Here is a 12,808-nt window from a genome sequence, read left to right as displayed (position 1 = left end):
GCCGGAAGTGTCCGTAGTCGGCTGGAGACTTCCGGAACCGCGGCTCTTAGGTTCCGGGCAGCCACGCCCCTCCGCTCTGCTATCCCTGGCTTTTGCCACCTTTGTACCAAGGAAGCATTTTTCCTTCGTCCCGCAAACCTGGTTTTAAATGGCTGCTGTATACATATTGCAAAGGTAGCATTTTTAATGTAGTAGTTTTTATTGCATTTTATTTAGAGTGTGTGTGCGTGTGTGTGTGTGTGTGTGTGTGTGTGTGTGTCAGAGAACGACTCAAGGAGTCGATTCTTGCCTTCCACCAAGTGGGGTCTCAGAGATTGAACTCAAGTCGTCAGGCCCGACATCAAGCACTCTTTTCTGCGGAGCCAGCTCATCCTGAAGTAAGCATTCACATCTACACATACCACACACAAATAAATATCTCTGCCTTCTTAAAAATTTACATTCACATAAAACAGAGGTAAACATTTTTTAATGGGCTTGTCTGAATCCGCGGGTAAGATTATATAGAAATATAAGAAATAAGGTCAGATAACAGCGTGATTGACAGAGGGAGGAGCCAATTAGTGATGAAGGGTAGTCATGAAGGTCTCTCTAAGGAAATGCCGTTCTAGCTGATAAACAGAAAAACCTGCCATGGGAAATTAGCAGAGATTTCCAGGACTACAAATCCAAAGGCGGTCTTGGGGTGGGGGGAGGATCTGTGAAGGAACGTTCTGGAAAGAACCTCTACCTCCCACTGAACCTTCTGCAAGTCTGCTTAACTGATCAGAATTTCAGTCACTGTGGGGAGGTTGGAATGTTGCTAGTCCAGAGTATATAATTATGGTTCATCTTGGGCTATCATTAGCGCCCCCTATTAACCATTCTGTTCCCACCTCTGTGTCAAACCTTTTGCTATATTAGCTTGGTCGACTCCTGTCTTCCACCAACCCAAAAGTTCAGAATGTCACCAGATAGTGCCTGATCCTACAACAGTGGGTCCCCACCTTGCTTCTTTTCATGAAACCTCTGCCACATTGGAGTGTGGGATTGGGGTGACCTAAGTCCACGTTCCCAGATATGTGTTGTGAATAGAAAGACATAAGGGCCAGTTTAATGTGTCAACAACATGGTACTGATGTGGGCAAGGATAGCTCGTGCTCAACGTGGGGTGAGGGGTGCTCTGAGTCAGCATAAAATGGCTGACATCAGATGTCCTGGGAGCCCAAAAGTAAACGGTGATGTCATCTGTTATACAGCCACTTCTGTCAGACTGCCACTTTTATGTGGACTCTATAAATACAGCCTTCAGGTCAGAGGCCTGAGCCTTCACTAGAAGGCCTGTGTGTGTGTGTGTGTGTGTGTGTGTGTGTGTGTGTGTCTGTCTGTCTGTCTGTCTGTCTGTCTGCCCCTGTGTGTGTGTGTGTGTGTGTGTGTGTGTGTACTTCTGTGTGACCTGCATGTCTGTCTGTAGACCTGTGTATCTACCATTGTGCCTGTATGCACCTGTGCACCCGTCTCTGGGTGGCCTGTTTGTGTCTGTAGAACTATGTGTATGTATGGTTGGCTGTAGGCCTGGGTGCCTATCTCTGTGCAGCCCACATGCCAATCTATGTATGACCTGTGGACATCAGTGTGTGCCTGGGTGCCTGCCCGCAGCGGCTGCTTGATTGCCTCACCACCCGTGTGCTGGTTAATACACGGCTGACCTCTCAGCTGACCTCTGCTCGTCACCAGGCCTTTAACCTCCAGCCTCCCCAGACCCCTCTTCCTTTCCTGGAATCAGACGACGGTCCCCCCACAGCACAGTCACTCCTGTTTGGCTCCAGAATAAACTATGTACTTTCCCCTTTGAGGTGAGAGTTGGTTTTATGTTGACATAGTATAAGGTGGCACCCCTCCCCCATCATAACTGTGAGGCGCAATGACCCTTGCTTCGTAATAACAGCACTGGAGAGTCAAGGCAGCGAGAGTGTCCCAGTTTGACATCAAGGCTGGGTGTGCTGAGTGAGCGAAAAGTTTTTAAACCTAAATGCAAGCCTCTTCCTCCTTTTCCTCGTTGGCTGGGCACAAGCTTACATCATCTAGGTTTTATGTTTCCTTCTGTTGCTTCCACCGACTTTTTTTTTTCCAGAGCTGGGGACCGAACCCAGGGCCTTCTTAGGCAAGCACTCTACCACTGAGCTTACTCCCCAACCCCCCACCGACTTTTTATCAACAAAAGCCACATGTGGGTCATCTCTACATTTTATATCCTGTTTATTTTAATGCTCATCCACCCATGGCCTTCCAGGCAAGCTTGGCTGTGAGTAATTTTCTGTTCTAAACTTCTAGTTTGTGTTTGAGGGGTGGGGAATCAAGACTAGCAGGGCTCTAGTCACAGGACTCTAGTGTCGTCTGCTTCTTTGTAGTGAAACCAACGCTGCTGTCTCCAGGCACCTTTGAAAATGAACCCAGCAGATGTTATTTCTTACAGGAATGCCCAGCTCCTCCCCTGCCCACCTCAAGGATATCTCCTCGCCGTGGCTTGGTGAGCACCCACTCACACATCTTCCGTATCTCAAGTCACAACTTGATTCTTCTGAATCCATCACATCTCCCTGATGCTCATCCCCCAGATCATGTCTGCCCCGACACAACACGTAACACAGTTGGTGACTTTATATTAGCACAATTTGCTGGAGCTCTCTCTCCCTTCACTGGCAGATAGATGGTTGGTCGTTAGCTTGGAAGCTGGTGACGAGCAGGCAGCAGGGTAGCAAGTTAACAGATGCATAGTGACTTGTTAGAGATGAGGAAACCCAAGAAGAGAAGTCTGAGTAGCACGTTCCAAACTACATGACTGGTAATTTGCAAACCCAAAAGTTCTACCGGTGTGTATGCTTGTTTGCTTCTTGTCTGTTCGGACTCAGAGGACAGTGATCCATCCAGTTAACTGTTAAGGCGCTCAACCCCTATCTAGGCAGGTAGGAAACTAGATGGCTTTCTCTACCATGTGTTTGTCTGCTTTCTGATGGAGTGATATTAGCAGCCCCATCAGGGACCTGGAGAGGAGGCTCAGTGGATCAAAACATTTCTGGTCCTTCAGAAGACTCAGGTTCCATTCCCAGGACCTATGTCAGGCTGCCCACCCTGGCCTGTAACTTCAGGTCTAGGGGATCTGGTGCCCTCTGGCCTCCAGGGGCACCTGCAGGTACTTGGTGCACATAAACTCAAAGGCATGTAGAGACACAGGGAAAAGAAAAAACTAGTAAATCCCTTTTCTAAGAAACCAGGAGGGGGGCTGGAGAGATGGCTCAGCGGTTAAGAGCACTGACTGTTCTTACAGAGGTCCTGAGTTCAATTCCCAGCAACCACATGGTGGCTCACAACCATCTGTAATGGGATTTGATGTTCCTTTCTGTTGTGTCTGAAGACAACTACAGTGTACTCATATACATGAAATAAATAAAATAAATCTTTAAAAAAAGAAAAAGAAACCAGGAGGGGTTGGGGATTTAGCTCAGTGGTAGAGCGCTTGCCTAGCAAGCTCAAGGCCCTGGGTTCGGTCCTCAGCTCCGAAAAACAAACAAACAAACAAACAAACAAAAACAAAAAGAAACCAGGAAGTTACAACAGACTGATTGGACACAGACAGACCAACCGAAATGGTCATCCCAACACATCATGGACATATGTCCACTTCTTTTGAAAGAGCCACAGTTCGAGCCAATCTGAGGCCAATGGGAAAATTCCCACCACAAACCTCCAAGCACAAGGCCCCCTCCCTTCCAGGAAGAAAAAACGCTGGTTTAGTTCCTGGAATAGCTGCAAGCCAAACTGTCACACAAAGCTACCTGTTACTCCCAACTGACTCCCCTTGGAAAGTCCTGAATGGTACACTGAGTCTGATCTGAAAGTTTTTTTGAGCCACCAAATGCACAAAGTACCCTCCCTAGTTACCATTGCGCAAATTCTGTACCAATTGTTTGAATTCTGCCCCAATTGTTTGCAAGATATATAACTCTCTGTTAAAGTCTGCTCAGGGTCATCTCCCCTTGAAGTGGGATGACCCCAACATGTTGGAATTAAACTCCTCTTGCTCTTGCATCGATCACCACCTCTGTGAGTCTCATTTAAGAGGTCCTGGAAGAGGCTCAGATTGGACCTCACACTTTCAGCCATTCTAATTCCAAGAAAATAGAATAAATAAATAAAGAGAACACCAAGGGTGTCAACATCAAAAGAAGATTAACCTCAATCCTCACAGAAGCATGAATAGAAACAGAAAATTAATCAAGTGATGTAAAGGCCACCACGGGAAGTTTGTTAGATAGGGCATCCTGGTTCAAATAGAAGGATCTAGAATTCCAGTTCCATGAAACCACAGAAAGGATCCTGTTCCTTCATCCTCAGCAGTGGAAAGTGTATCTGGGAGGGACGTGGCAGATGCCATGTATAAGGATGCCGTGAGTCAAACTCTGGGAAATGTCTGCATGCCACCTGAATGCAGCTGTCCCAACCTTCCCCACACTGCCACCCTCCAATACACACACACCATGAAATTATTTCATTGCTACGTCACATCTGTAATTTTGCTACTCTTACAAATCATAACATAAATATCCGATACATGGGAATCTCTGATACATGATCCCGGTGAAAGGGTGGAGAACCAAAATCTTAAGAAAAGATGTGATGGGGTTGGGGATTTGGCTCAGTGGTAGAGCGCTTGCCTAGCAAGCGCAAGGCCCTGGGTTTGGTCCCCAGCTCCGAAAAAAAAGAAAAAGAGAAAAAAAAAAAAAGAAAGAAAAGATGTGATTCTGGATCTGGAGAGATGGTTTTTTAAAAGCACTGGCTGCTCTCCCGAAGGACCTGAACTTGATTCCCAGCATCCACAGCTCAGGGGATCCAGTGCCCTCCTCTGACATGGCAGAGAGGGAGCACTTGAGTCTGCAGACGTCCCTTCTGGTCTCTCTACTTAACCACCTGGTTCAGTCTTGGGGGCTCCACCCTAGTGGCCTTCATTGTAGCTTCCTCCCTGTGATGGTTTGCATACGGTTGGCCCAGGGAGTGGCACTATTAGAAGGTGTGGCCTTGCTGGAGGAAGTGTGTCACTGTGGGGGTGGGCTTGGAGACCTTCCTCCTAGCTGCCTAGGGATGCTCAGTCTGTTCCTGGCTTCCTTTGGGTGAAGATGTAGAACTCAGCTCCTCCTGCACCATGCCTGCCTGGATGCTGCCATGATGATAAAGGACTGAACCTCTGAACCTGTAAGCCAGCCCCAATTAAATGTTGTCCTTTATAAAACTTACATTGGTCATGGTGTCTGTTCACAGCAATACGACCCTGACTAAGACACTCCTAAAGCCAAGCCTCAAAATAGCATAGTCAGTTAAGTTTCCAAACTGAATGTGGGGATTAAATTCAACACAGGAAGCCTCGGAGGGACACTCATATCCACACCTTAGCAATACACTGTCATGTTCATTGTGAAAAAAAAATTTTTTTTGAGCTAGAGTTCCTCTGTATACTCCAGGCTGGCCTTGAACTCACAGAGATCGGCCTGCCTCTGCCTCCCGAGTGCTAGGGTTAAAGGTGTGTACCACCAGTGTCTGTTGTAAATAATAATAATTTAATTAATTAATTTCCCCCAGAGGACCTACTTTGAGGGTATTTTTAATTTTTAAATGTTTTAATACAATGTTTTGGTCATACTCTTTTCCTTCCCCAACTTCCCCCAATCCTCTCTCCCTGTTCATCCAACTTCAGCTTCATATTCTGTTTAAAAAACAAACAAACAAACAAACAAACAAAAAACAGAACTGGGTCTGGAGAGATGGCTCAGCGGTTAAGAGTGCCCCACTGCTCTTCCAGAGGTCCTGAGTTCAATTCCCAGCAACCACATGGTGGCTCACAACCATCTATAATCAGGTCTGGTGCCCTCTTCTGGTGTATCTGAAGACAGCTACAGTGTACTTATACATGAATAAATAAATCTTTAAAAAAAAAAAGCCAAAACTAACACAAAAAAAGCAGACAAAAAGGCACAATTCACACACACACACACACACACACACTCACACACACACACACACACACACACACACACAAAACAAAACAGGGGCACTGGAGAGATGATTCAGCAGTTAAAAGAAGCACTGGATGCTTTTCCAAAGGACCCAAGTTCAAATCCCAGCACCCACATGACAGCTCACAACTGTCTGAAACTCCAGTTCCAGAGGATTTGGCACTCTCACACAGATATGCAGGCAGAACGCCAATGCACATAAAAATAAATCTTCTTAAAAACAGGGGTGGTGTAGTCCAGTTTATGTTGGTTCACTGATCCTAACCATGTAGCCTGCCCTAGGGTATGGTGGACATACCCAGAGTCACTCCATTTAAGTAAACTGATTTTTTTTCCCTCTCCCAAAAGCTATCAATTGCAAACATTTTTTGATTAGGGGTGGGGAATATGCCTACTTCTTCTAAGTGCTGGGACATTATGCTGTTGATGGCGTGTGTGTGGGGGGTGAGTTGAAAGGAAGGAGGGGAGGGAGGAAGAAAGGGACAGAGGGAGGGAGAGAGGAGGGAGGAGGGAGGAGGGAGAGAAGAGAGACGAGGGAGAGAGGAGGGATGGAGAGAGGATATATACCCAAATGCCAACAGAAGGACTTTTCAAAGAGGACAGAATTAGGACTTTGTGATTGTCATTTCTGAGACGATGGCTCACTCTGTAGCCCTAGTGGCCTTGAACTCATGGGGATCCCCCTGCCTCAGACTCTCAAGAGCTAGGATTACAGATCCAAATCTGCATTCTTTATCATGTGTACATGTAGTTTCCCACAATGAACATGTCTTGAATCAGTCCTACTGTGTGTGGGTTGAGCTCCAGCCCACTAGGTGCTTTAAGGATGCCCGAAGAGCACAGTGAGGTAAGAGCTAGCTATCCAGAGATTCCCTTCCCACTCCAGCCTGGCGGGGCAGTAAATGGGTTGCCATGGGCACCCATACCAATACAGTAAAGATGTCCTGGGGCAGAGAGTAAGGGCCACTCCTCCCTGCAGGAAACGATAAAGACTGTCAGCTTGGCCAAACTCAAAGCTGGTTGCTGCAGCAGTATCTACAGCACGTAATGCTTTCCTTCGAGGATTTTATTAGTCACAGTAGGAGAAAGGGCTCAGTCCTGGGCAGCGGATTGGCTTCTGGGGGTCAGGACCTTTGTGGTTGTGCTCTTGTTTCTTCTTGGTACAAATGCATGCCCCGCCCTTTCCCGATGAACATGAAAACCCACTTGCCTTTGAGGAACCAGAGCAGCTCCAAGGCATGCCACCAGGAAGAGGCAATGCCACACCCTCTCCAGAGACATCTCAAGTGACCCCAACTTAGCAGCTATCACAGAGGCTACACTTGGGCTTGCTGGAGTCACTCTGTGGTCCTTGTTGGGTCCCATAGTTACCTCGAGGCACAGAACCATGTGGCTTCCTGGTGTGCAGCCAGTGACACAGTAAGAATGAAATGAAGCCTGACGTGAGGGCTCACCCGTCACTTATCATGTTCAGGGGTCTGAGACAGGAGAATTGCAAGTTTGAACCTAGCCTGGTATAAATACGGAGTGAGAGGAAGAGTGGAGAGAGAAGAAGAATAGGAGAAGGAAGAAAAGGAGGAGGTGGGAAAGGGAGGGGAGGGGGGAGGAGGAAGGGAAGAAAGTTAGAAGGAGGGAGGGAGAGGGAAGAAGAGAGGGAGAGAGGGAAAGAAGGAAGGGAGGGAATGAAGGAAAGGAGGGAGGGAGGAAGGGAGAGAGAAGGAAGGGAGGAAGCAAGAAGGGAAGGAGGAAGGGAGGGAGAAAGGAAGGAAGGAAAGGAGGGAGAAAGAGAAGGAAGGAAGTGAGGGAGGGAGGGAGGAAGGAAGGGAAGGAGGGAGAGAGAGAAGGGAAGGAGAGAGAGAAGGGAAGGGGAGAGAGAAGGGAGAAAGGGAGGTAGGTAGGGAGGGAGGGAGGGAGAGAGGGAGGAAAGACAAACTCTGACCCATAAGTCTTGGCAGACAGAGACATCATCAACCATGGGTTCTGTGGATGCCGAACCACATGTGGTGGCCACATGGCTATGTGGGCCACCTTCTGCCATACTGGGCAAGCTTCTTAGGAGCCTGGACTTTCGTTCACAAGCACCAGACCCCAAGCCTTGCTGCCTTAAAGACCAGCTGAACTGGAAGGATGACTAGGAACATCAAGCAGCTCCTCTGGAGCCAAGCTTAAGAGTTCAGCCCTGAACCAGCCCATCCAGGAAGTCACTGAGCTCTAGCTCTGTGCAGCCGCCTCAGGCCAGAGATGCGTCTGCAACCCCAGTGGCCTCCAGATGGTTCTGGTCTTCAGTACAGACTGCTGCCCTGAGTCACATGGTCAACTTTTGACCTGGTAGGGGCTGGGGGTGGGGCTGGGGACTGAATGTCCAGATGTGCTTAACATAGAGGAGACAGAGTATCACCCTCAGGCAGAGTGATGGTAGGTTTTGTTTGTCCCCTAGGCTGTTGAAACACATCTCCATAGGTGTGGGAACGACTCCAGATAGGTCTGACACATGAGACTGTGGCTGAGGTAGAGGGAGCCTTCCATAAATGGAGACACACTCTTCCAATGGGCCGGACAATAGAGGAAGGCCACGCACCCATGAAAGCAAGCCCTCTGTGGTTCTGAGCCAATGTGCCTCCTGCCGCTGCCTGCTCACGTCAGACCCCAGCTTCTTCAGCCTTTTACATCAGACTCCGTACCAGCAACTTTCCAGGCGGCCTTCAGCAGTGGGTTGGAGCTGCCGAGGAGTCCGGCTTCTCAGACCGAGCAGTCAGGCATTGTTAATGGTCAGCCCCACCTCACCAGCCAACCAGATCACTCGTCTTTGAAGCATACACGCAGCGCGCTCTGAGTCTGGCTCCTCTCGAGAGCCCTGACACAGAGGGAACTCTTGGAATGGAGCCGCAGCCTCTCCCTGGTCAGCAGGGTCTTCTGGGCCCACTGTTGATACTGGCGTGCTTTCCTAGGAACCCCAGCTAGTTTCTGCTGCTGCCCCAGTCGGATGACTTAACATCTATCCATCATCCTCCCCGACACACACACACACACACACACACACACACACACACACACACACACACACACACCTTCCTCTGTTTTCTAATCCTCAAAACTGTCACCCACTGGACTGAAGAGGAACAAGAACCTTTCTATGTGGTGACAGGTATCACTCAAACCCCAGGGCTCAACCCTGCTGTGCTCCCACAAAGGACCGGTCTTACAGGCGTGTGCACCAACATCTAGCTGTCTATAAAATTAATATTTTTTTTGGTTCTTTTTTTCGGAGCTGGGGACCGAACCCAGGGCCTTGCGCTTCCTAGGTAAGTGCTCTACCACTGAGCTAAATCCCCAGCCCCTAAAATTAATATTTTTAATTTTATTCCTACTTATGTGTGTGTGTCTGTGTCTGTGTCTGTGTCTGTGTCTGTGTCTGTGTCTGTGTCTGTGTCTGTGTCTCTGTATGCATGAACATGGGCCCAAGTGGGCAAGAAGAGGATACTGGGACGCTTGGAGCTATGGTTACTAAATGTAGCTATGAGTCTGTTAGCAAGGGCACTGCGGACTGAAGTCTGGACCTGAGAGAGAGCAGCAAGCACCCGTAACGGCTGAGCCATCTCTGCCTTCTCAACACCCCGTTTTTTAGGTGGGTGCCGGAGACTCGAACGCTGGTCCTCACGTTTGTGCAGAGAACACTCCTACTCATGAGCCATCTCCCAGTCCCAAGGCACTCTTCCCACCGTGATGTTCATCCAGACTCTTAGGTGAAACATGTCTTCTTCTTCTTCTTCTTCTTCTTCTTCTTCTTCTCCTCCTCCTCCTCCTCCTCCTCCTCCTCTTCCTCCTCCTTCTTTTTTTCTTTTTTTCAGAGCTGGGGACCGAACCCAGGGCCTTGCGCTTGCTAGGCAAGCGCTCTACCACTGAGCTAAATCCCCAGCCCCAGTTTTTCTTCTTTTAAATTCCAAGTCGCCCCAACTTTTCCTTGCTCCAGACAAACCCTCCTTACCAACAGAGATCTCTGGAACCTTGTCCGACATTCTCCTGTCTCATCAAGCAATGGCAGCAGTCAGGTGCCTTAGGCAGAAACCTCTCTGTCCACCAACCTCTCACACTGGCGAGCCCTGACAGCCAGCTTCGATGTGTACCTGGAGTCGGTTCACACCTCTTCCTCTCTGTATCACCATCTTGATCCAAGGGGGTCATCAGGATTAAAACAGGCTCGCAGAGGATGCCGGGTAGGACCTGACCCCTTGAAGAGATCTTAGCACTGCACGCTCCACCTTCCTCTGAGCCAGGAGTCGACAACATTTCCGTTTTTTTTTCTGGAAAGAGCCAGATAACTAACAGCTTCTTGAGCTGTGCGCTACCACGAAAGGCTTCGACTCTGTACGCCCCAGTACGGAGACGCTGAGCCACTGTACAGAAATGGATGAATAGTTGTATAAAACAAATGAATAGTTTTATAATAAAACTATTATAAAAGCAAGGCGAAGGCTGGACGGGCACACAAGGCCCCTTCTGCTGAGGTTGTCAAGTGAATAATAGAACGTCGTCTGATTGATGCTGCTGCTTCTAGCACCAAATACATGCTGAGCTGAGCAGCCTGCCCGGTGGGTGGGTCTCAAATGCAGTGTGTTGACATCTGGGGGCCATGGGATTTGTTCTCTGTGCACAGCGGGGTGTTCGGACGTTGCTTTGGCCACTGACTGCTAGATGCCAATTGGCCCTTTAGTTCCTGTCCCTACTGGTCTAGACTGAATATCTAGGTCAGAGAGGTCTGCGTTCAGTCCCTGGACAGTTGGATGACAGTCACCCTCACTTATCAGCTTGAGTCTATGTCACCTCAGGAAGGTGATGATTACCTGAATGAGGGGCAATAAGGTGCAAATTTCACAGCATGGGATGGGGTGGGGTAGTCGGATCAGCCCTGTATCTCCCGACTTCTAATCAAGGAATTAGGCTTTCTGCCGTAATTGGTTAATTTTGTGTTTCCCCTGCTGTGGCTGTTCGCCTGCTCTGTACTTTCAACAAGGCGTTCAGGGGAAGGCACCAGACCCCCGGAAAGGGTTACCCTATGTTCTCAGGATACCCAGGAAGGACAAGAGCCATTATGCTTCCATTGTCAGGTGGAGGGGGTGCTCCTAGGAGTAGCTGTGAGGCAGAGGATCCAGGATCTCCGAGAACTGACTGATTTTCCTTGTTTTCTCAGTGGGGTTGGGTCACAGTCCCTATTTCGTTCCTTAAGTGGATACTTACTAGTCCCAAGACAACCACAAAGGCCACAAGTCATTTTTCGCGCCAGTCACATCATTAACTCCCTGTATACATTCTCTGATTCAGTACTCCCAGCCATCCCAACGGTAGGCTTGGCATTCCCGATCTGTAGATGGGAAACCCAAGGCCCAGAGAGAGGAGCAATTTGCTAAGGCACCCAGCTGTCATTTAGTGTGGCCATGACCCAGCTCCCTCCGGCTCCCCGACTTGAATCTATCACCCTGCTCTCCCCAGCTTCAGGTGGAGAATGCAGGGTCCTGTGAGCTGGCTCCTGGCACCAGAGCTGGACTTGGCACTGACAGACGTCTTCCAGAAACACAGCTGTGTGGAAGAGGCAACGAGCTGTCCCTCCAGTTACCACTGACACAGCTGCACACGTTAAAACACCTGAGGAGACGCTCCCTGACTCTCAAACACCAGAGAGAGTAAAACATGTATTAATCAAAGAAAAGAACTATACAACCTTTTCCAGCCCCCAAATAGTGTCGATTTCTGTAAGAAATGAAAGAATGACCTGGGCCATTGTATACATACAAACATACATCTACTTATAAATACATACATACATACACCATTGTATGTTATTTTTATAACATCTCCACACTCATCATTGTGTTTCCAGACTTTTAAAATTGTGTGTATGTATGCGTGTATCTGTGTGTATGTGAGTATGTATGTGTATGCATGTGTGTGTATGCATGTGTATGTGTATGTGAATATGCATGTGTATGCATATATATGTATGTATGTGTGCATGCATGTGTATGTACATGTGTATGTGTATGTATGTATGTGTATATATGTATGTGTCTGTGTATGTGTGTGTTGTATATTATATATGTTTATGTGTGCATAAATATATGCCACATGTATGCAGATGTTCACAGAGGCCATAAGACACTGGATCCCCTGGACCCAGAGTTATAGGTGATGCTTAGCTGTCAGATGCCGGTGCTGGGAACTGAACCTGGGTCCTCTGGAAGAGCAGCCAATGTTCTTAACATCTGAGCCGTCTCTCCAGCCCCCACATCATATGCTAAAAGAGAAAAAGACCAATAAAAGTTCCTTTTTAAAATTTATTTATTCTATATAAGTACACTGTAGCTGTCTTCAGACACACCAGAAGAGGGCGTTGGATCCCATTACAGATGGTTGTGAGTCCCCATGTGGTTGCTGGGACTTGAACTCAGGACCTCTGGGAGAGCAGTCAGTGCTCTTAACCGCTGAGCCATTTCTCGAGCCCTAAAAGTTCCTTTTTTATCCCTTCATCCATCCATCCGTTTATTATTCCAAATTATTCAGTCAGAGAGTCAGCCAGTCGGTCATCCAGTCAGTCTGCCACTCATTCATTCACTCACTCACTCAGTGAGATGGTCATCCATTCAACTAGTCAGTCTTTGTCTTGACCAGTATTTACCAGCTACACTCCCTGCTGGACAGATGAGGAATCTTCTCAGACTAGAATCTCTACGTTCTGTCTTCCTCCATGTGGAGCGGTTTGTACTGCA

Source organism: Rattus norvegicus, chromosome 12 (genome assembly GCF_021556685.1).
Source record: "Rattus norvegicus strain SHRSP/BbbUtx chromosome 12, alternate assembly SHRSP_T2T, whole genome shotgun sequence".
Classification (NCBI taxonomy): Eukaryota; Metazoa; Chordata; class Mammalia; order Rodentia; family Muridae; genus Rattus; species Rattus norvegicus.
The sequence above is the reverse complement of the archived record's forward strand: the minus strand, read 5'-3'. Positions refer to the sequence as shown.